Genomic DNA, 23849 nt, shown 5'->3' with positions numbered 1-23849 from the left:
CGTTTTTTATTTGCTATTTTCATCAGGTGACCCTGGTAAAACGAACATCTGTTTACATCTGACCTTCAGCAGTTACACGGGTTTGTCTGATACACCTACTGGATGCAAATAATTATGTCATACAGTCAGTGAGCACTTTATTAGGTGTGGTATGTGGTGTGGTTGGTTATAAGCTCTAAGCAGATGCTTTCTGTGGGTATACAATTACTGACTGTAGGTCATCTGTTTCCCTGTACACTGTCACCCCTGTATAGAATAAATCCCCATCCCAACAACACTGCTGCACCTGCAACACTTATACCAGAACAATACACTCTATCATGTCATCATCATGCTCATGTCCGTGCAGTGCTGAGAATGGTCCATCACCCAGACCCAGGTCTGTAGGGGTCCTGTATGCACCCATCAAGGGGTAAACAGATGAGCTACAGTCAGTAGTTGTTTACAACATAGTTTATTAAATATTAAATGCACGTACAGAGCCGAGCGCTCGGTCAGCGTATCTTTCCGTCCACTCTGTAGAGTCAGCGTGTGATGAACCGGTGATGAAGGGGTTAAGCTCGTCTCCCGCATGCGTTTGTCTCTGCATCAGTGTACATTATGTGCTCCTCATTTGCATACTGCAGTGCGAGCTCAATTAAAATGAACTTTTAATTTCTTACAAGTAAATTAGTTTTGCATGTGATGCGTGCAAATGTCGGTATAATGGGGGCTTTTTAATGAGCTCAGAGTCCGGCGCCGCCGCACACGCTCCCGGGGACCCGAGACGGTCTGGGACCCGGACCCGCGAGGCGTACAGTCTATCCCCCCCAGCCATCCGTTTCACAGCATGCCGTTTTGACTCCTTCTCTAGCGTTCCATCGTTTTATAGAAATTACTTTTTCTTTAAAACTCGTTTTTTATTAATACTTTCAATTTAATGATAGTTTATATCTACTGCATTCATCCATCCACCTACTAATTCATCCATTCATTCAGGTTAAATACATTTCTGTCATTACATCTTTCTCTTAGATATATGTTCATCCAACCAACCATCCATTCATTTATCCATCCATTCATTTGTCCATCCATCCATTCATCCATTCATTTATCCATCCATTCACTTATCCATCCATTCATCCATTCATTTATCCATCCATTCACTTATTCATCCATTCACTTATTCATCCATTCATTTATCCATCCATTCATCCATTCATTTATCCATCCATTCACTTATCCATCCATTCATCCATTCATTTATCCATCCATTCATCCATTCATTTATCCATCCATTCACTTATCCATCCATTCATCCATTCATTTATCCATCCATTCATCCATTCATTTATCCATCCATTCATCCATTCATTTATCCATCCATTCACTTATCCATCCATTCATCCATTCATTTATCCATCCATTCATCCATTCATTTATCCATCCATTCACTTATCCATCCATTCATCCATTCACTTATCCATCCATTCATCCATTCATTTATCCATCCATTCACTTATCCATCCATTCATCCATTCACTTATCCATCCATTCACTTATCCATCCATTCACTTATCCATCCATTCATTTATCCATCCATTCACTTATCCATCCATTCATCCATTCACTTATCCATCCATTCATCCCTTCATTTATCCATCCATTCACTTATCCATCCATTCATCCCTTCATTTATCCATCCATTCATCCATCCATTCATTTATCCACTTATTCACACACCCACCCATCCATCCTAACATAAATGTTTTCATCACTTAATTTATCTAGCCTTTCATTTCTGTTTTCATTCCACCACATTCCTACTTATGTTTACGTTTATCCATTCATCCATCCATCCATTATTTTTTCATACATTTATCTGTCCATCCATTTCTCTGTATGTTTATCCATCCATCCAATCTGTTACTTAACCTCTATTAGTCCGTCATTCAGTATCCATCTATCCATCACTTCATTCATTTATTTATTCATCCATCCGTCTCTCTATCCATTTATCTTTTCATGTTTTTATCCATCCACGTATCTGTTTATCCCTTTATGTATCCATTCATTTATCCATATATGAACAATTATTTAGTCAGTTCCACTTTTTCATCTGTGTCAGTCATGACGGCAGCAGCAGATTCTTTCAGTGAAACAGGTTGTGCTTTCTGTTTTCTTCTGGCGCCACTGAGGTTCAAGCTTGGTTGGTGGGCTAGAGAATAAGACTGTTATGCCACTTAAATGCCAGTAGTTCTGTCCACATCCATCATTCATTCATTTGTCATCCATCACTGTTTTCCTCCATTAGCACAGCTCTACTTTATTTTATTTACATCAGTCCCTCTTTCTTTATCCAACCACCCATCAGATCTCTATCGACCTTTTACTGTCCATCCATTAATCAAACTGCTTCTGTCTGAAACAATAATTCACTCTCACCGTTTACTCAATCACTCTCTCACATCACTCTCTCGCCGTTTACTCAATCACTCTCTCACATCACTCTCTCACAGTTTACTCAATCACTCTCTCACATCACTCTCTCACAGTTTACTCAATCACTCTCTCACAGTTTACTCAATCACTCTCTCACGTCAGTTCATCTGTCACCTGTTTTTCACCTTGTGTTTACTTTCTTCAGCCCCTTTAAAAATTCTTTAGCATTTTAGATTTCCCTCAGTTTCTCAGAATCTTTCACTACATTTCCCAGGTTTTTCTGACTCTCCATCTTTTTGTTTATTTGTATATTTCATCACATTCTCCACATAAACCACTGAAATTTAGTTACCTTTATTTATTTGCTCGATTATATTTGACTAGATCCAGCACAGCTTTACTCGATTAAATTAGACTAGATCCAGCACAGCTTTACTCGATTATATTCGACTCATCTAACACGGTGTTGCTCAACCAGACTTGTATGGAATTGACTTTATTTAAGCCAATTTAGCGTAACTCAGCTCGGCTTGATTTAGTTTAACTCAAATCAGTTGTATTCAAGTCAACTTAGTTAAACTGAATTTAACTCAACAATTTAACTAAACTGAGTTCTGTTTGGGCAGCACGGTGGCACAGCTGGTGAAGTGGGTGTTTCACAGTGAACACATTATTAAATATAATGTAAAATCCCCAACCTCCCCTTACCCCAAACACACACACACACACACACACACACAAATACACACACACACACACACACACTTGGTATTCATCTGTATGCTTTTGCAACTGTCTGTTTTTGGCATAACTTTGTCTGTACGAGGTCCTTCATTCCTGTTTTACCTTCTAAATACGGTACCTCCTCTCTCCATCACCCCACTGCAGCTCTCTTTTCTCCATCTGTTTCCACAACTTTGCCTTTCTCCATTACTTTAACCATATCTGATTTTGTTCCACTTTTCTTGCTGTGTGCTCTCTCAGTCTCTGCTGGGGTATAGAAGTCAGAGGTGGGTTAGTTGTGAAGGGCAGAGGTGTCCTTTGTCCTCTGTGTGGATGAGACGGAGCAGGACGAGCAGGTGCACCAGCAGAAAGAGCTCCGTTGTTGTTGCTGCATAAACAAATGTGCACACCTACACACACACACACACACACACACACACACACAGCTGGTCAGCACAGAGGATGGTGAATGCCGTTTTATGGGTACGATTTGTATAAAAAAAATGTGTGGGTTTATGGGCTGGTGTGGGCAGCGCCAGGCTTTCTGTGTGTCAATAATAAGGAGCTGCTGACTGTAGGGTGGCATCATTTCGGTGCAGTATTTGTATTCCGTCAATAAAAGTGTCCAATTTAAAATGGAGCTGCTCCGATTGGCTCTCCTTCAACAAATAATGGACGTTATGTTCTCCAGACCAAAAAGAAAAAGGACCATTTTGTTTACTACCAAAGTGGACTTCAAAAGCGTCTGTCGTTCAGTGTCATGGTGGGGGAATCTGTGTTAGTGTCAGTGGCATGGATAACCTACCCTTACTAAACTACACTTTTACAACTACAAGTGCTGGTGTCCTCAGAAAGTTGTTAAAGGAAAGGAAAGTTGCTGTCCCAACTTATTTGGAATGTATTGCAGCCATCGTATTCAAAAATACCCCCAAAAATCTTGTCTTTGTCCTATTTTTAACTGAACACAGGTCAGAAGTGACTTTTGCTGTCTGCTTTTATTTATAGTTTTCCTTCTGTCCCAATTTTTTTGGAATTGTGGTACTATAAACCGAGCATTAGTCTGTCTTGTTTATGGTTTCTGCCTGGAGATAGTGCCTATTTCTCCTCACACACACACACACAGAGTGTTCGGCACAGCTGCTCAGGTCCAGATTAGCTGCGGCGTACCTGAGAGAGAGAAGGAGAGAGAGCTAGCGTGCTACGCATGCTAAAACCCAATCAGCTAATGTTGATAAAGGAGGTGGGGAAGGGACATCTGTTCCTCGCGATGCACAACTCATTCGAATCACAAGATGAAATGACTCGCATCTGGCGAATTGGAAAGCATCCTCCCGCTCATCTGACTCTGCTCCTGCGTCCGCCCTCCTTTTAATTCGGGACGGGCGCTTCCCAGCAGCGGCAGCGTCGAGTGGTCTGGTCTCAGACCGCTTCCCCAGATCAAATGAAGAAATCCCGCATGTCTGAGTATACACACACCTGTGTCGTGCACTAATGCTAATGCTAGGCGCTGGCTTTTTTGTGTTGTTCCTTTTGTTCCTGGAATGAAAGTGCACTACCAATAACTCTCTCTCACACCTAGAGGCGATTGATCTAAGCTAATACACCTACTGGCTTGTGTTTGGGATGAGTGGAAATATACCGGAGTAACTTGAGAGCACTTGCTAATTCGATATTCTGACAGACACGGCGAGAACACCCTTACTTCTCCAGTACCAAGTGCGGCACCCACTCTTCCCACTCTTCCAGCTGAGCCACAGAGTGTAGCATTAGCCTGTTGTATTTACCCAGGATAACAAACCTACATGCTTACAACATGCAAGTCAGTAATAAGCTAGTGTGTTTTATAAATTTTTTTAAATGCATTTTCTCCCCCTTTAGCGTGTCCAGTTGCCCAATTGCATCATTCTTCCTCTCTGCCTCTGCCGATCCCTGCTCTGACCGAGGAGATCGAAGCTAACCCACGCCCCCTCCGACACGTGGGCAGCAAGCCGTATGCATCTTATCACCCACACATTGACGAGTGTTGCGCCACCTAGCATTGTGTACAGAGAGACACACCCTAAGAGCACTCCTTCCTCATCTCCGTGTAGGCGCCTCTAATCAGCCAGCAGAGGTCGTAACCGCACCATTCTGACAGAGAGAGACCCACTTCCGGCTTAGTCCCGCCCATCTGACCAACAGGCCAATCGTTGATCATGTGGCCGCTCAGCCTCGGCCGGCAAGGCAGAGCTGAGATTCGATACGATGTATTCGAGATCCCAGCTCTGGTTGCAGCGTGTGTTTTTACCGCTGTGCCACCTGAGCGGCCCGCTAGTGTGTTTTATGAGACACAGTGCATGTTGACACAGCTGATTGAGTGGGTGCCCACAGAGCAACTTGGTTCCCTGATGCTCTGGTTTTCCTGGAGTTAATGGATAAGCAAGTGGGTGGCGCCCAATGTGGAAAGTCATGCCAGGCCCCACTCTCTAAACCGGGGTCTGTCTTAAAACCTAGTGAGCTGCCTGATGAGAAAGGATCAGATTATTGAGACGCTCTAGTTAGACAGCGATTACGTACTCGACTGTCTCCGCCCCCGCCTCAGTTTTAACTTGCTAAGCTAACACAGTTAACCTTAGGCTATTCAAACCAATGGGCTGATGCGACACAACATCTCCCTCTGTGTACCGACAACTGTTTACTGTTTACTGACAAACCCAGAATCGGGCCGGCCGATAGCACTGCTAAGATTCAGACCCGGACCTCTGCTATGTTAAGGTAGTGTAATAGACCTCTGTGCCACCCGAGCGCCCCGATCACTCTAAGCAGTAGTGTGGGGTGACACAGCAAGAAGCGCCTGGGGTTGATTCCTTGGGTTTCCTTCCACACGTCTTAAGACATGCAGTCAGGCTAATGTGTGTGTGTGTGTGTGTGTGTGCTCTGTGATGGACTGCTAACCTGCTAACCCACCCCTAATAAAGTGGATTTATGTCCTAAATATATATCAAATAAAAGCAGAATAGCTTAAATACTTGTTTAATCTCACTGTAATGTACAGACGTGCTGAACAGAAAATAAAAAGAGGTTGGAAAAACTCTGCGCTGCTACTGTAAGCAAATACAAAAGTTACACGCAGACAATAAAATAACAGACGCGACACGACGAGAAAGCCAAAAAGTCATTTTCCTACTTCTGTTTGATTGATTTGCACAGATTTTACCCACAACAGAAACAGAAAAAATACACGGGAGCACATTTGCATAAAATGAGCAAAAAAGAAAAATCACGGCTCAAATCAATTGTTTAAAAATAAAAATAAAGCTGTCTGGTGGGTGTAGCACATCTGTTATTGCACAGATTCACTCAGCAGAGGTGAGAGAGACTCTACTGTATTATCTCTCTCTCTCTCTCTCTCTCTCTCTCTCTCTCTCTCTCGGTAGCGCCGGTGAATTATGAATGGTCGAGGCCTCGCAGCGGGCAGTGGGCCCGAAGTAATTGCATCCTGGACAGCTGGCGCGTGGTGGCTGTGTTCGTCTCCATCTGTGATGAGAGCGTGAGTGTGTGTGTGTGTGTGTGTGTGTGTGTGTGTGTGTGTATGATGCACTGATGATTAGAACAGGAGTGAATGAGACACATACACAATTGTGCAGCTATTAGAGCCGCAGCGTATGGAATCACGTATATAAACGCCACCATACACGCACATATTAAAGCGAATACGTAAAAACGCTCTCACAGATTCAAACCGGAGTAAAATATTTCATCTAACTGCACAGCTGGCCGGATATTTTCTAAAAATCGTTTTGCCTGAAAACAAAACAGTTCACAGATCTGCAGCATCCACTGTGTGTTGCGTTTTTCATCAAGGAGGCGCTGCTTGCTAGCTGAGGGCTGTATCCAGATTTGATGGTGCAGCTGATAGAGAAGGTGCCCTACCACTCTGGTTTTCTTGGAGTCAATGAGTAAGTGAGTGTGTGACGCCCAGCGCTAAACTGCTGCTCTGTCCAGTGTGTATGCTTAACTAAGTCTTGTTAGTTCCTGATCTCTGTAAACCAGCCCCGGTATTCTGATTCTGATCTTTTATGCACATGTGATGTTGTCTTCTTACTGAATCCTGGCCAGCACAAGCAGCAATCTTGATACTTAATGCAGCTTTATTATGAAATACATTTAAACAGCTGAGGGCTGCATCCAGATTTGGCAGGATTATAGGAAGCATGAAGCTGTAGTGTAGGGTGATGCAGCATGAAGGGCCTGGGTTCAATTCTCTGGGTGGCCAGGGTCCTTCCTGTGTAGAGGTTTTGGAGCTCTAAAATGATGATTTGAGTGAGTGAATGTATGTGTATCTGCATCTGTATCCCATGAGGAACACAATAAAAAGCATAAGGACAATATCACGGCCCGTGTCAACCCATGTTGGGGGTCTCAACAGAAGGAGTTGGGTTGAGGTTCTTGACTTCTGTCCCGGGTGCCACGACGCAGAATGTTAAACTTTTGCTTCTCAGAACGACTTCCTTCACTCCCTTTGAGAGACATAATTCTTTATGAGCAACCAAATTAAATTAATAGACTTTACCTTTTGATCTCTACCTTGTTGATTGGATCCAAATTCTAACCTGCAGTTTAGCCAACCAGGTAGGAGTCTAAGAGAAAATAGATTGAGAACCGCTGCTCTACAGAACATCAAAACATCTTTTGTGAAAGCGACATTACGTCAGACTCATCTGGCAGATGTTCCTGCCGAGTGCCTGATCAATAAAGGATTTAAACCTATATGGTTCCTGCTCTCAAAAAATCTGTAATGAGCTCAACGTGGATTAAACCTGGATCAAACTTAGATCTGCAGGTCCCATGTTGCTGCCTGGCTTTAGCTAGTAAGTGTATTACACAGCATGTTAATAATGACTTGCAGTCACTCGTAATATGTGCTGGTGTTGACCCAGGGACCTGGGTTCTAACCTTGCTTTTGGTTTGCTTCATCCTCCCGAAATACCTCAAGCTCGACATGCTGCTGTATGTTGCTGCCGGGTGTAAGAGAAAGAGTGCACGTGTTAGTGTTAGTGTTAGTCACACTGCGACAGTGTTTCCATCGGAACCCTGACTAGGATTACGTGTGTGTGTGTGTGTGTGTGTGTGTGTGTGTGCGTGTGCGTGTGCGCGTGCAGCTTTAGGCGTGCATATTTTCTTTGTATATGAGCGGTGATTAGCACGGCTCTGCCAATCACTGAAATTTACATTAAACCTGAAATGAATTTCATACGTTTCTCTCTCGCCCTCTTGCTAATTATACCAACATCTGCCGCGTAGCCGAGACGCGCGCGTGAATTTTAATAACCATGTGTGGGGTTTTTTCTACCCATTCCCAATGAACTCTGAGATTTTCTTCTGTTATTTTATTGCTGGAGCACAAAGAGCTGATAAAAAAAATAGACTTGATCAATAAGTGTTCGCTGGCGCAGTTTCATACTGCTGATTCATGTGTACATGTGTACGTACAGAATCAACACAATAATATCAAACATATTAGGGAAGGTCTGAAATAAAAATGAAATGTTTCTAAGCACAGGGGTTGTAGGAATTTTTCGCACTAAAATGCTAGAGGTTTTAGTGATTCAGTGATTAAGGTCCTGAACTAGTAATATTAAGGTCCCATCAAGCCCAGACCACCACCAAGTCGCCACTGTTGGGCCCCCGAGCAAGGCCCCAAACCCTCAATTGCTCAAATTGTATTGTGTATATAAAAAGAAAACATCTGTAGTCTTAACTGTACTACGTGTTCTAACAGGGTTTGTGTTCCTAATAAAAAGGAACATTTTGAATGTGTGAAATTTCCCCATCTGCATTCTGTCAGCTTGTGGTGGCCCGGCATCTTACTACGAGTGTTTTCACGCCTGGTATGCTTACCTCACAAATAATTAACACCTTGGTACAATCCTGTAATGAGCGGAAAGTGAACGTTTTATGTGAAAATAAAGTATTATTATATGTAGTAGCATCAATAATAAAGTGTGGCTGAAGCAGGTTGTCCGCCATAAAACCGGGCATATGAACACCCTACTGCTGGCACCACACCGTCTGCAAGTCCGACCAGGTCAAAGTGGTTAGTAAATATGAATAAAAGGTTTATAATATTAATAAATAAACTTGCTTTCTACTGAGAGACGACGTTAAAACGAACGCGAGTGTGAAAATGAGTGGGTTCTGTACTTAATAGGTGGATTTACAACACGCACATTGTTGGTTTACTGCACTCTTAAAATTTATAGGTGTATTGTTGAGACCTTGTAGCCTACAGACGGGGTTAAAAGGGTCAGACAGCTCTGCAGTGTGTGGTGTGTGGTGTGTGTGGTGGGGTGTTAGCCACAGTTCATCTGTCTTTATATCTGTGTCATCTCCTAACGAGTGTTTAAATAGGGCACCTGCCCCTCTGAGCTAGCAGCCACCAGGACAATCGCCTGCACTCCACACACAGATCACACACCCTGCTGAGACCAGGCTATTCATCACACACACACAAGCTTCAGTACACTCACCAGGACACGCTAACAAACAGGTTTCTATATGCAAACACACTTGCATGTACATACACACTCATAAACTGTGCTCTGACCAGAGCGCCCGGGTGGGGCAGCACTTTAGTAAAACACACTAGCACACCAGAGCTTATCCGGACACTGATTGGCTGGTCCAAAGTGTGAGATTTCACAGAACTGCTGCACCTGCACAGAGACGGGGTATAATAGGGATCAGTGCATGACTCTCCATTTACATTTCCTACATGTGTGGCTGAAACAATTAAAGTCAGAAATAAGGGAGGAGCGTCCACAGACTTTTGGTCATTTAGTGTTTTTTTCTTTCACATTTGTGCAGTTGCAGTGCAGGATTTCTGCTGCTGTAGTTGTGTGTGTGTATGTGAGTGTATGTGAGTGTGTGAGAGAGTGTGTGTTATGTTTTGCAGGGCTAATTTGAAGTTTGGAGAGTGGGTGTGTGTGTGTGTATAATGGGGGCTGCTATTACTGAGGCATCTGTAAAAAAAAAAAAAAGAAATTGTTGACGGTGGGGGGCTCAGGAGAGCATGAGCTCACCCCTCCCTGCAACCAACACACACACTTTAATTAATGTCTCAGAAGACCGATGAAAGAAGCGAGTGCACCTTTAAAGCAGAACAATCCTCACCTCCCGCTTCACATCAGAGAGATTCACACCTCAACCATAGCGCCCATCTCTCATCGGCCTCCTGTACCCGCCCTGGATTGATGATCACTGGGCAAAGTGTGTATGTGTGTTTATATATATATATATGTGTGTGTGAGGCTACTGTAAGATCATGAGGTACGCGTTCACATTCACGACTGGTACGTTTAAAGAGGTAGCAAAATAAAAAAAAAAAGATAATATCGTGGAAACTACTTGCAGCTACGAAGGCACCCTGCATGTGTGTGTGTGTGTGATAAATAATGGATTGGTGTTCGATAAGTGTGCATGTGTGTGTGTGTGTGTGTTTCGGGTTTGCCCCTCCCTTTATTGCCTTGTGGCTGCCATATGGATCCATGCCACCAACTGCCATCATTCAGAAAGAGAAAGTGTGTGTGTGTGTGTGTGTGAGAGAGAGCATCTAAAAAATGACGAATTTTGCTTGGCAGGAGGCCACGGTGTCATTCACTCCAAAATACGGAGCATCAACATATTACCGGCAGAAAGAACAAGGGACACACACACACACACACACACCCCTCACCCCCTCGTCTGTACCCTCCACCGCTAAGTACTGTTACTATTGTTGCTTTTATTGCTGCTGTTATTGATATCATACTGTATACAGATATAACGATAACAGGTAAATTGATCACAGATGTGAAGGTGTGAGCGAGTGAAAGTGTTAGTGTTACCCTGTGGTGGATTGACGCCCCGTTTTCCTGTTTGGGTTTTATTTCTGCCATGGGCACAGTGCTTTCAGGTGGTGCCACCCATGCAAACATGGCACACTTCATTTAAACAAATAAAATGAAAAAATAATAAAAAAGGGGACAAGTTGAGCGACATTAAATAGGATTGAACCGAATCGAATCATGAGTTGAATCATTTGAATCCTGAGTTGAATGAGTAAAAAATGGGGAAAGTGTAGCGACATTAAATTGGAATGAACTGAATCGAATCGTGAGTCTAATCATTTGAATCCTGAGTTCAATGAGTAAAAAATGGGGAAAGTTTAGCGACATTTAATTGGAATTAACAGAATCGAATCGTGAGTCGAATGAGTTGAATCCTGAGTTGAATGAGTAGAAAATGGGGCATGTTGCGTGACATTAAATTGGAATGAATTGAATCGAATCATGAGTCGAATCATTTGAATCCTGAGTTGAATAGGTGGAGTTGAAATGGGATGAGTTGAGATTTATTAAATCACGTTGAAATGAGACCCAGTTGATAAATGCATGAAAAATGATTTATAACACAGAAATGTTAAATGTTAAAAACATGTCGTGTGTTTAGATTTGTAGATTCAGTCTCCAGTGTGTGTGTGTGTGTGTATAAAACTGCAGGGTGGGCGCCACAATAAACCTCATCCCGTTCCTACCACATCACTGCTGCCCACAGTCTCAGTCGGGTGAGAAACACCACGACGAACACAGTCGTATGCCTGCTGTAATGGCACCACGTGTGTGTGCCGACCGCGGTCACCAGACGTTACATCAGCGCTCACAGCAGTTTTAATGCGATATGTGACTCCGAGTGCTACATCTCATGACCAGCGTGTGCTGTTTTTTCCTGGCGCAGTGGTTTTACAAGGCAAGTGGTCTTTTCTGTCAGCCAGTTTGCCTTTGTCAGCATTTTTTTACTCCCCCGAACAGCCACGATTTAACCAAATACAAATAATAATATGAATAAAAGTGCACTTATTTAGATGTTGCATTAAAAGTAGACAAGAGGTAGTTCTGTGGGTCACGCTATGCGTTACAGTGCAGAACAACAGGTCAAAATCTAGCCAAAGCTGCTAATCTACCTCACAACACTATTGGTTTTGGAGACCTGTGTTCGATCTTCAATTTAGGTCCCTGAATGTGAGTAGTTTTGAGTGATTGTCCCTGTGTGTGGGTGCTTTGTCTCCAGGTACTTTAGGTTTTCCCATGAAAATGATGGACTGGTTTGCCCAGCTGGAAGTGTGGGTGCCTCACAGCAATATGGGATCCAGAGACCTAGGTTTGATCCCTACCAAAGTTCCCTGAATGTAAATTATTTAATGTAAATAATGGCCTGGTTGCTCTAAATTGATCACAGATGTGAAGGTGTGAGTGAATGAAAGTGTTAGTGTTACCCTGGGGTGGTTTTCCTTACCAAGATGGCACACTTCATTAAAACAGATAAAATGAATGAAAGAACAAGGGGCAAGTTGAGCGACTTTAAATCGGATTGAACTGAACAGAATCACAACTGAGTCGAATCAGTTGAATAAAACAGGACGAGTTGAGTTCAATTCAATTCAATTGAAATGAGACCCAGATGAAGCAAACTGATAAATAAATGAATTAAAAAACCCACCCTGTTTAGGGTCGAGGCACCAGACACACTGTGCCACGCTGTTGATAATACGACGCATTCTTCAGCTGCCTTAGCACACAGCGCTCCACACGCACGTTCTTCTAACAAGTGCCAAGCGCACCATACTGTGCGGCGCTGGCACGAGTACGGGCACACAGAGTCTCTCGGTTATGCCAGCCAAGCGCAGGGGCAACAGAAGGCGAAGGCGTCTGGCCTCCAGGCTGTTTATTCCACACTGTTTATTCCACAAGTGTGTGTGTATGTGTGTGTTGGCCTCTGAGCTAGTGTGTGGGGTGGTATGCTGCGGGAAAGGGCACCTGAATGATAAAGCATGAGGCAGCTGCATATGGATGAGCTTTGTGCTAAAAAGTACTGCAGTGTATATGTGTGTGAGAGAGAGAGAGATTTTCACTCTGGTGTGTGTCTGTGTGTGATTTTGATTTGTGATTTTGCATTTAGCGGGCGCCTTTATCCAAAGCGACTTACATTACAGTTACAGTCTGAGCAATTGAGGGTTAAGGGCCTTGCTCAAGGGCCCAACAGCAGCAACCAGGCAGTAGTGGGGCTTGAACCAGTGACGTTTTGATTACTAGTCCAGAACCTTAACCAGTAGGCTACAGCTTGTGTGTGTGTGTGTGTGTGTGTGTGTGTGTGTGTGTGTGTGTGTGTGTGTGTGTGTGTGTGTGTGTGAGAGAGAGAGAGAGAGAGATTCTCACTGTGTGTGTGAGTGAGAGAGAGAGAGAGAGAGAGAGAGAGAGAGAGATTCTCACTGTGTGTGTGTGTGAGAGAGAGAGAGCGAGTAAGGAGCTGCAGTTTGCTGTGGTACATTTTAGATTTTTGTTTTGATTCTTAATTGCAGATTATAGATCCAGCTGTGCTGTATACAGTGTATCACAAAAGTGAGTACACCCCTCACATTTCTGCAGATATTTAAGTATATCTTTTCATGGAACAACCCTGACAAAATGACACTTTGACACAATGAAAAGTAGTCTGTGTGCAGCTTATATAACAGTGTAAATTTATTCTTCCCTCAAAATAACTCAATATACAGCCATTAATGTCTAAACCACCGGCAACAAAAGTGAGTACACCCCTAAGAGACTACACCCCTAAATGTCCAAATTGAGCACTGCTTTTCATTTTCCCTCCAAAATGTCATGCGACTTGTTAGTGTTACTAGGTCTCAGGTGTGCATATGGAGCAGGTGTGTTCAATTTAGTAGTACAGCTCTCACACTCTCTCATACTGGTCACTGAAAGTTCCAACATGGCACCTCATGGCAAAGAACTCTCTGAGGATCTTAAAAGACGAATTGCTGCGCTACATGAAGATGGCCAAGGCTACAAGAAGATTGCCAACAGCCTGAAACTGAGCTGCAGCACAGTGGCCAAGATCATCCAGCGTTTTAAAAGAGCAGGGTCCACTCAGAAGAGACCTCGCGTTGGTCGTCCAAAGAAGCTGAGTGCACGTGCTCAGCGTCACATCCAACTGCTGTCTTTGAAAGATAGGCGCAGGAGTGCTGTCAGCATTGCTGCAGAGATTGAAAAGGTGGGGGGTCAGCCTGTCAGTGCTCAGACCATACGCCGCACACTACATCAAATTGGTCTGCATGGCTGTCACCCCAGAAGGAAGCCTCTTCTGAAGTCTCTACACAAGAAAGCCCGCAAACAGTTTGCTGAAGACATGTCAACAAAGGACATGGATTACTGGAACCATGTCCTATGGTCTGATGAGACCAAGATTAATTTGTTTGGTTCAGATGGTCTTAAGCATGTGTGGCGGCAATCAGGTGAGGATTACAAAGATAAGTGTGTCATGCCTACAGTCAAGCATGGTGGTGGGAATGCCATGGTCTGGGGCTGCATGAGTGCAGCAGGTGTTGGGGAGTTACATTTCATTGAGGGACACATGAACTCCAATATGTACTGTGAAATACGGAAGCAGAGCATGATCCCCTCCCTCCGGAAACTGGGTCGCAGGGCAGTGTTCCAGCATAATAATGACCCCAAACACACCTCTAAGACGACCACTGCTTTATTGAAGAGGCTGAGGGTAAAGGTGATGGACTGGCCAAGCATGTCTCCAGACCTAAACCCAATAGAACATCTTTGGGGCATCCTCAAGCGGAAGGTGGAGGAGTGCAAAGTCTCGAATATCCGCCAGCTCCGTGATGTCATCATGGAGGAGTGGAAAAGCATTCCAGTGGCAACCTGTGAAGCTCTGGTAAACTCCATGCCCAGGAGAGTTAAGGCAGTTCTGGGAAATAATGGTGGCCACACAAAATATTGACACTTCAGGAACTTTCACTAAGGGGTGTACTCACTTTTGTTGCCGGTGGTTTAGACATTAATGGCTGTATATTGAGTTATTTTGAGGGAAGAATAAATTTACACTGTTATATAAGCTGCACACAGACTACTTTTCATTGTGTCAAAGTGTCATTTTGTCAGTGTTGTCCCATGAAAAGATATACTTAAATATCTGCAGAAATGTGAGGGGTGTACTCACTTTTGTGATACACTGTAGATAGATATAGATCCAGCTGCATTTTTATGGTGTGTGTAGCTTTTTTTTATAGCCCAGTAGCTTTTTTGCACTCAGCTTTAGGAAGCTTCTATATGGGTGTCTGTTAAATAAATATAAATTTAAATGATCATTTAGTGCAAGAGCCGCATAAAAATAACAAAACTATAAAGGTCTTTTGTTTTGTGGTTGCGGCAGGTCAGTTTTTTCTGGAATCACAGGGCGCAATGCATTAACACACCCGGGACAGGCCTTGCCACCTTCCCAGACATAGCCAGTAATATCTGTCTGGGTCACATCAATCAAATCATCACCCTTCAGTGATTCAAGCGACCCAAATTTTGTCCTTGATTTTCACCGTGACCCAGGCAAGACAAACCATGCTTTAAAACAAAACACAAGGTGAAATATACTTCATAAAAATCGTGGCAATCTGGTCCCACTGCGGTGTACAAGATGGAACATAAAGCCTCCACAAGGGGTGTTTGTGTACAAGTTCATTTTGTGTTTATGTGACTGTTAAAATTTGATAAAATTATTATTATTTTTGGTTCGTGACTCACCCAGGGGTTTGAAAAGCCCTGCCTTAGGAAATCACCAGCAAGTCCATCAACTCCCAATGCTGCAAGGTGGATCGTCAAGGGTGCATCATGGAGCCACTTAGAGAACATTGGATTTTATGGACCAGTCGACCTTCTTCCATTGCTTTCATGTCCTCTGGATTCTTCTAGCAAATATTATATAAATGCCAGCCTCACCTAGAAGAATTGGTGGTGGATTTGTAATGGGGACCTAGAAAGTGGGTGGAAATGAGAGATTTTAGACACAAATTACATTAAAATACTAAGGTTCTAAGTAGGTTAATACATTTTTTAGACGCCTGAGCATGAGCGTGAGCTCGCACCACATCTTTATGAACGTTGCCTTGTGCTCATTTCTGCCACACATTTTCCTGCAAGTCATTTACACACATCTCTAGCATTTTTGATTGCTGATCTGAGCAAACCAATCGTAATTACTCGAGCTCAGAGAAAACATTTCAATAACTCCGAGCTTTATGTGTTGTTTTTATTGCAGCTCTGCAGGCTGAGGCGGCGAGACGAGCACTGATGAAGAAGTGATGACACGGGACAGATTCAGCCATATTTCATCCAGCATGTTTCATACACTGGTTGATTTCCCCTGGATCCACTGCTCACACGTAGAAGAGCGGCGCCACAATAACCCGGCGCAGCAGGTACGAGATTTCTTATTACTGTACCTACCAGTCACTTAGTAAACCAACCACCTGCCAACATGTTTCAAATAATGAAATACATATATAAACATCCTAATAATGAATGCAGCCCTGTGTAATCTAATCCAGGGATTTTCTAACCCCGGGTTATGTCCCTGAGGTGGGTCGCGAGCCAGTAAAAATGGATTGCAGAAAAAAATAATAATAATGAAATAAACTGGTAGGCAAACGCCCGCTTGTGGAGGCTTCATGTTACATCTTGTAAGCCGCAGTGGGACCAGATTGGTATCCATATACTTTTAGCCATACAGTGTAGACAGATGGACAGACAACATGTAAGATCCAGCAGCTGGATTCTCCTCTGCACTTGAAGCACCCTCGTGTTTGTTCAGAAGGGGACGAGGCCACACCGCACTTGTGAGCGCGCTCCGAGAGAGACAGCCTGACTGTGATTGCTGAGTGAGGAGAGAGGACTGAGATAGACCGAGGGCCAGAAGTCGGTCCTGTTGGCTGAAAGCCAGCCAGCGATAGTGGGCATCCTCACGCCAGCTGGCAGCTTTTCCTCCCATCTGTGGAGGTGTAAAGTGCAGAGCGTGTGCTAATCTCAGAACGCGCGTTAATCTCAGCCAGCGCCGCTCGGCCCAGGCCAGATTTACACGCACCTGCCAGCTGCCGGGGGCCGCTCGTCAGGGCCAACGCTAGCTATAGCTAAAACGAGCAGTTCCTTTTTAGGAAGAGCATCCACATTGCTATTTTCCTATAGAGTTGATCCACTTTATTAGGGTTTCTTATTAGCTATGTACTGCACGTCTCCCAGTTCTTCCAGTGCAGTTTCTTGCCAAAGTAATTCCATGTAATTGGTGGCACCATGACAATGTGTATAAAGTAGGGTTTTAAATACTTGACAAATGCATCAATAACCATGCAACTACCTAATTTAAAACACGACAACTAACAAATGCATTTATGGTCAGATAATCTTATTACTTTAAATTCAATGTTTAGCCTTAAACAATAATAATAACAAATAAAATAGTTCATCAGTGGAGCTGTTTTGACAGAATGTGGCACTATCACAGTGTTGACAATGTTTACACTCTTTCAGAATCAGGGAAAGACTTTTTAACAAGGCAGACGTGCTGTCCATTAATCTGTAGCTGTTGTGATGCTTCGTGGTGTAAAATGCAAAAACTCCCACTGCAGCTGTAACATCTTCTGTGTTACCCGGTCTTTACCTGGCAAACTCTTTCCTTTAGCTGCAGTCTTGTGTTTTTTACTGAACTGGTATCTTTATTTGACACTGACTTGTATGTGTCTGCTTTGCAGGTCATGCATTCTGTCTCAGAAGGATCCCGACCGAGACGAAAACACAGATTTGTTTCTGTAATTCGTCTGTGATTTTTTATTTGCACTTGAAGATTGGAAAAGTTTATTCATTCATTCATTCATTCATTCATTCTGTTTTACCACCAATTTATCCTGATCCGGTTTGCGGTGGGTCTGATTCACTGTGCAAAAGGCGGGAAACACAGAGCAAACACACTCACTATCATACCTAGGGGGACTTTAGCATCTCCAGTTAATCTGACTGCGTATCTTTGGACTGTGGGAGGAAACCGGAGCTCCCGGAGGAAACCCACACAGACACACAGAGACCGTGCAGCACTGCTCACCGAGTCACTGTGGCGCCTGTAAGAAAAGGCAGTCTGCAGTAAATCCTATAGAACAACAATACGATCAATGCAGCTGAAAATCATGGATTTGCAAATCATTCCTTTATTGCTAACACTTAGGATGACTGTGCTGTGCTTTCAATTAGAGCCGATATAGACTATAAAACTACTGAAATAGGCCTGTTAATGTCTTTTAAAATAAAACGTAAAGTCTGTTTTACTGCTGAAAACACTACAGGCTTATAAATATGTAAAATATATCTTTAACGGCTTGTAATCAGAGCGGATTTAAACAGGAAGGCTTTACTGCAGGTCTTTGGCAGTAGAATGCTCTTAAAGTAACGTCTGCTTTTACTACATCATTATTCTTCTCGTTCTAATTGTGATCCATTCCAAAAAAGTTGTGACAGAACTGTGTCTACAGTTAGTTATACAGTATAGTGCTACCCACCCACCAGTATTATACCAGGATTATACCAGTATAGCATTTAATTGAGAATGTTATGTTACCACTTATGACTCACACACACCGTTTCTTAAGTATATATAGCAGTTCAGTAGGTTTATAATGTAGATGCCTTATACCTGCATGCATGTGCTTACCTGTACATGCGTGTGTGTGTGTGTGTGAGGTGTTTATGGTCGTTTAAAAAGGTAGCAGCAGTGTGCAGGTGAATAAACAGAGCTGTAATAGCAGAAGGACTCTGTATTTATTTATTTTTTATCTTAAACGTTGCTTGTTTGTCAGGCAGGATGAATATTGAGTGTGAAATTGGGATCAGGGGAGACGCACGCCTGCGCCCGGGCTTATCTGGGCGCCGCAGGCGGACGCTCGTCCGTTATCGGCTTCGCACAGAGACGCCGGCGCACTCCAGCACTCTCCAGACCGCCACGGCGCCTTTGTGTCAGCCTGGAGGAGCCTGTTTACCTCTCACCGCCTTGATATTCCTATTAGACCCGTTCCTATTTACTCTATTTACTCCTTTCCTTTTCTGCCATGGGCCAGATTTCTTTTACCCTTTTCTCTTTCACTCTTTGACTTTCTCTCTCTGTGTGTTTCTTTGACCTTCTCACACAGGGCTGGCTGGCGTGCTCTATCTTGTCTCTCATGAGAAACACAATTTCAGGTCTTCGTCCGTTCCTCTGCCTTTTTACTCGCACTTTTTCTTCTGACCTCCTTCTGTGTTGGTTTACTTCTTTGTCTCAGTAGAAACTAAATTTTAGTCCGGTCAGGGTTTCGCACCATTAGCTGACTTGTTTCTACCGACATATTTGAATCATTTAAGGAAGTAAAAGGATTTAAATCTACTCTCTATTAGAATTCATAATTCTTGGTAGATTTTGTTGTTGTTTGTGTGGCCTCTGCACTGCTTGAACCTGGATGATGAACAATGAACCGTAAACAGGTCTTTGTTTATCTTCACTGCCTACGTCATGTTAGAACATGGCAAAAGTGCAGCAGCACAGTAAGCGCAGTAAGGTCTTTATTCATTTTATTTATGTAGGTTTATTTGTGTTTGCTACATACTGAATCCACAAATCTGTCTATCTTAAATGAGCATAGTGGCTGTGTAATATTTACCACAATGAGCCTTAATGCATCTACATGTAGTTTGTGGTTTGCCACTTTAGGTACAACTCTCCTCAGTGGGCAGTTGCAAGGATTGTAGGTACTTTACCCACTACAATGCATGATATTATTAATGTGTTTGGTGTTTGCATCTTTTCTTTTAATATATATTTTGCTTTATGCATTTTCTCCCTTTTTCTCCCTTTTTAGCACGTCCAATTGCCCGATTGCGCCATGCTTCCTCTCCACCAATGCCGATCCCTGCTCTGATTGAGGAGAACTAAGCTAACCCACGCCCCCTCAGACACGTGGGCAGCATGCCATATGCATCTTATCACTTACACTTTGACGAGTGCAGTGCAGCTTAGCGTTGTGTACGGAGAGACAATGATCAATGTTGTTTAGTTAGAAAAATTCATGGATTGCTTGGGATTCTGACATTATTGAGCTCGGCTTGTTTGTGAACTTTCAAACTTCCAAACTTCTACAGAGTTATTTTTTAGCACTGCATCAGTTTTCTCATTATTTGTACTGAGCACCTGGTTATTTAGTTTTATACACTGGCCTTTTTATTAACCTCCAAACTTTTGCCATTTGGGCTGCAGTTTCTTACAGCGACTCGGTAATGAAAACATCCAGTCCAATTAGGCGCTTGAGTCTGAGCACAGCAGCTTATTAAAAGTTTGCTCGGATGAGTCACGCCATCGGCACATTCTGCTCGTCCTCGTTTGTGACTCTGCGCCGGACACGCAGGAAAAAAAAGCTAAAAAAAGCCACGTCCGTGCCCCGACCGACCCTGGGGACACGCATCCGTCGGGGCGATTATTCAAACCGAGTTAGTAATTATCCGAGAAAGTGATTTAAAATCTGACGATACTGCCCAGCACCGAATCTCTGGAGCATCACCGCCTGAAATGCCACCTTCTCTCGGAGTTGGGAATAATTGCCGCGCTAATGACCTCCACGGGGCCTGAAGTGATAAATGCTGTCAGTGAGATATAATACGCCGTACCCCCACTCGTGCGTCTTCAATACAATATCGAGAGCCGGCTCACAAATCAATAGTATAACGCGCCCTTCGGCTTCATTTTTTATTTTTTTTTATTCCACCATCGATCGCGCTTATAAGACTGAGAGCGAGTCAAAGTCGAGCCAATTACGCCGAGTTAATTGATTTTCTTTTTCATCTTTTCACCCACGGGCTGGAAAGAAGCGCTTTATGCAAAGCAGATCAAATCAGAAGTCACCCGGCCTCCTCTCGGAAGTCTGAAAAAACATTTTAATGAGGTGTGAAAATGGTAAATAGACGCGCCCGCTTCTGTTGCTAAACTTTGCCTGTGGAGATGAAATAATGCAAAAACAAGTCAGTCAGCGGGAAGCGTGAAATCCGTACACCATGTTTACCTTTGTGTATCGTTCGGGAGCAGGATAAGAGCTGAAAGAAGTGCAGCCGAGTGGATTGAGACGTCAAATCAAGTTTTTTTGAGCGTTGATAGACTGATAAATTATCTTTTACTCTTTAATAAATCGTGCATATCATCGGCTCTTCAAAAAGGAAGCTGCAGTGCTGCTACATTCATATTTACATGGCATTTAGCAGAGCGACTGTGTATAATCCAAGCAATTGAGGGTTAAGGGCCTTGCTCAGGGGCCAATAGCTGATATCTGGCAGTGGTGGAGTTTAAGACCAGCCATCTTTGGATTACTAGTCCAGTACCCAAACTACTTTGCTCTTACTGTCCCACAGTTGTGACTGTGTACAATCCAAGCAATTTAGGTTTAAGGGCCTTGCTCAGGGGCCCAACAGCTGATATCTGGAAGTGGTGGAGTTTTAGACCAGCCACCTTTGGATTACCAGTCCAGTACTCAAATGACTATGCCATCACTGCTCCAGCTTCTGGAGATTTAGTTCTGCACTTGTGACTGTGGGTATGAACGTTCCTCCAAGATCAGTGGGTGTATGTGTGGGCATGGGCATGGGCATGGGGATGGGGATGCGTACATACTTTTGTGTGTGTGTGGATAAGACAACGTACTTAATATAGCAGGTGTTCTTTGACAGTTCTTGAGCGGGCGCCAAGCCCAGAGTGGAAAAACGAGTGGAGAGAGAGCCGGCGTGCATCTGTGTGTGGTGACAGATGGGAACGGTTTAACTTATAGGGTTCTGTTAAGATCTGGAGCTTCGCTAAGACTCTCGGTGCCAAACAGGTGCACAGAAAAATACCACAGAGAGAAAAAGAGCGAGAAAGAGAACGGAGACCCAGCTGCCACCTTTAGGGTAACTGTTGGGCAAGCTTCCAGCAGATTCCATTCAGGTTTGTCCAGGTCGAAAGAGGGACGGTCATCCTGTAACATTCCTCTTATTATTGTGAAACAGTCAGTCCAGAGATGCAATACACCAAAAGCAGGTTTTTTGGACACTGCATTACGTATAGTATTTCCCAGTGGTACCTCTTGCACCATGACCCTGACCAGGATAAAGCAGTGGATGAGAGTGAAATGAAATGAAATAAAAAAAAATCAACTGTATTCGTCTGTTAGCAAAGGTTGTGACTGAATCACCTGAGCTTTATCGTTAGCTAGTGTGTCCACATACTTTTGACCGTGTAGTTACACACACTGTCTTTTCGTTAACCGCTTCATCCTGGTCAGGGTTGCTGTGAGTCACACTTCACAGCAGGTAAACCGCCTCGCATTTTTCTGGAAGCATTTAAAGGACACCACGTCCAACTCCTCACAGAGAGTGACCTGGGCACGGGGTTTGAACCCAAGTCCCCAGGATTGTTGTGCTGCAGGGCACCCACACTACCTCAGTACATAGTGCCATACTGTTTTGTCATGTGCAGTTCTAGGATCTGTTCAGCTCCAGGTTTCTGGTTGCCAGTTTGTTCAGAGTTCCGCATATTGATTGATTGATTACTTTATTGATCCCCAACATATATCACAAACATGTCAATGTATTGCAAAAATAGACCAAAATAAAAGTAGTTTATATTAAATATAATTAAAAATAATATAAAAATCCCCTTTTGTCTATGTTGGTTTACTTGAATTTACTCCTTAACTATTTTAAGTGTCCTTAGGTGTGAATAAGTGTAATTTAATGTGTAACCCGGCAAGTAGTGGCATTTTAATGTGTGCATGTGTGTGTGTGTGGTACAGCGGGCAGGGCAGTGTGTGTTTAGTGTGGAAGTTGGTAGAACTTTCAGAGGAGGAGGAATTTCTGCAGGTGCATTTTTTTCTAACACACACACACACACACATACACACACACTTCTGTAACTCCCCTGAGAACCCGGGAACCCTTGTCACACACGACCCATCACCTGGCTATTCATAGTCACTGTATAGCCATTCATTTATTTATACATGTTCACTAACCACTTCATGCTGATCAAGGGACCAGCACCACCTGAAGACATTGATTGCAAGGCACTCGAACAAGCACACATATGTATTTGCTTACTCACTCACACCTAGGGCTAGTTTAGAGTCGCCAGTACACCTATCAGCATGTTTAGGTAGGTAGAAGGAAGACAGAGTCTTGCTCAATGTTACCTTTTCTCATTCGGTTTTCCGGGTGTGTGGTAGCTCAGTGGTTACGGTATTAAACTCATAATCGGGAGGTCTCTGTTTTAAGTCCCATCGTCACCAAGTTACCCCAGTTTAGCATAGTAAGGCCCTTAACCTTCAATTGTTTGTGATGTATCAAATGCAGTTGTAAGTCCCTTTGCAAAAAAATAAAAATAAAAAGCTTCCACTTAATGCCATAAATATACACAGTGAGTGGTTGTAGCTCAGTGGTTAAATACTGGTCTGGTATTCAGAAGGTTGCTGGTTCAAACCCCACATCTTCAGTTGCAATTGGAAAGCACTTTGAGCAAAAGTGTACACTACATGCTATAAATGTAAACATTATGTGTAATATCCAGTCAAGGTCATGTGATATTTACTCAGGATTTGAATGGAAATGGATTCCAGAGATTGTGGTTAACTGGAACGGCTAAATATGTCACATGCATTCGAGCCTAGGTTCAGGAATAGTAATTGTATTTGTATTTTTTCTACTTTTATTCTAGTAAGAAATTGATTTTCTTTCTGCCGCCTCGGTCTTTAGGACTGTAACTCTTGGCACAGCTTTAGGGAGTTTGTAGAACAGAAGCATGAAAAAATAAATTCAGCA

At 43.3% G+C, this 23849-nt stretch overlaps 1 protein-coding gene across 2 annotated transcripts in view; it reads left to right on the top strand.

Annotated features, from left to right (window-relative positions):
* cbfa2t3 (CBFA2/RUNX1 partner transcriptional co-repressor 3) overlaps positions 1-23849 on the top strand; it is an 87340-nt gene that overhangs the window by 6539 nt on the left and 56952 nt on the right. For both annotated transcript variants that reach the window (XM_062989381.1, XM_062989379.1), the window contains exon 2: positions 16264-16423. The gene's annotated coding sequence lies outside the window, so the exon portion shown is untranslated. The remainder of the gene's footprint in view (positions 1-16263; positions 16424-23849) is intronic.

The sequence above is a fragment of the Trichomycterus rosablanca genome, chromosome 27, assembly GCF_030014385.1.
Source record: "Trichomycterus rosablanca isolate fTriRos1 chromosome 27, fTriRos1.hap1, whole genome shotgun sequence".
Taxonomy (NCBI): domain Eukaryota; kingdom Metazoa; phylum Chordata; class Actinopteri; order Siluriformes; family Trichomycteridae; genus Trichomycterus; species Trichomycterus rosablanca.
The sequence above is the reverse complement of the archived record's forward strand: the minus strand, read 5'-3'. Positions and strand labels throughout refer to the sequence as shown.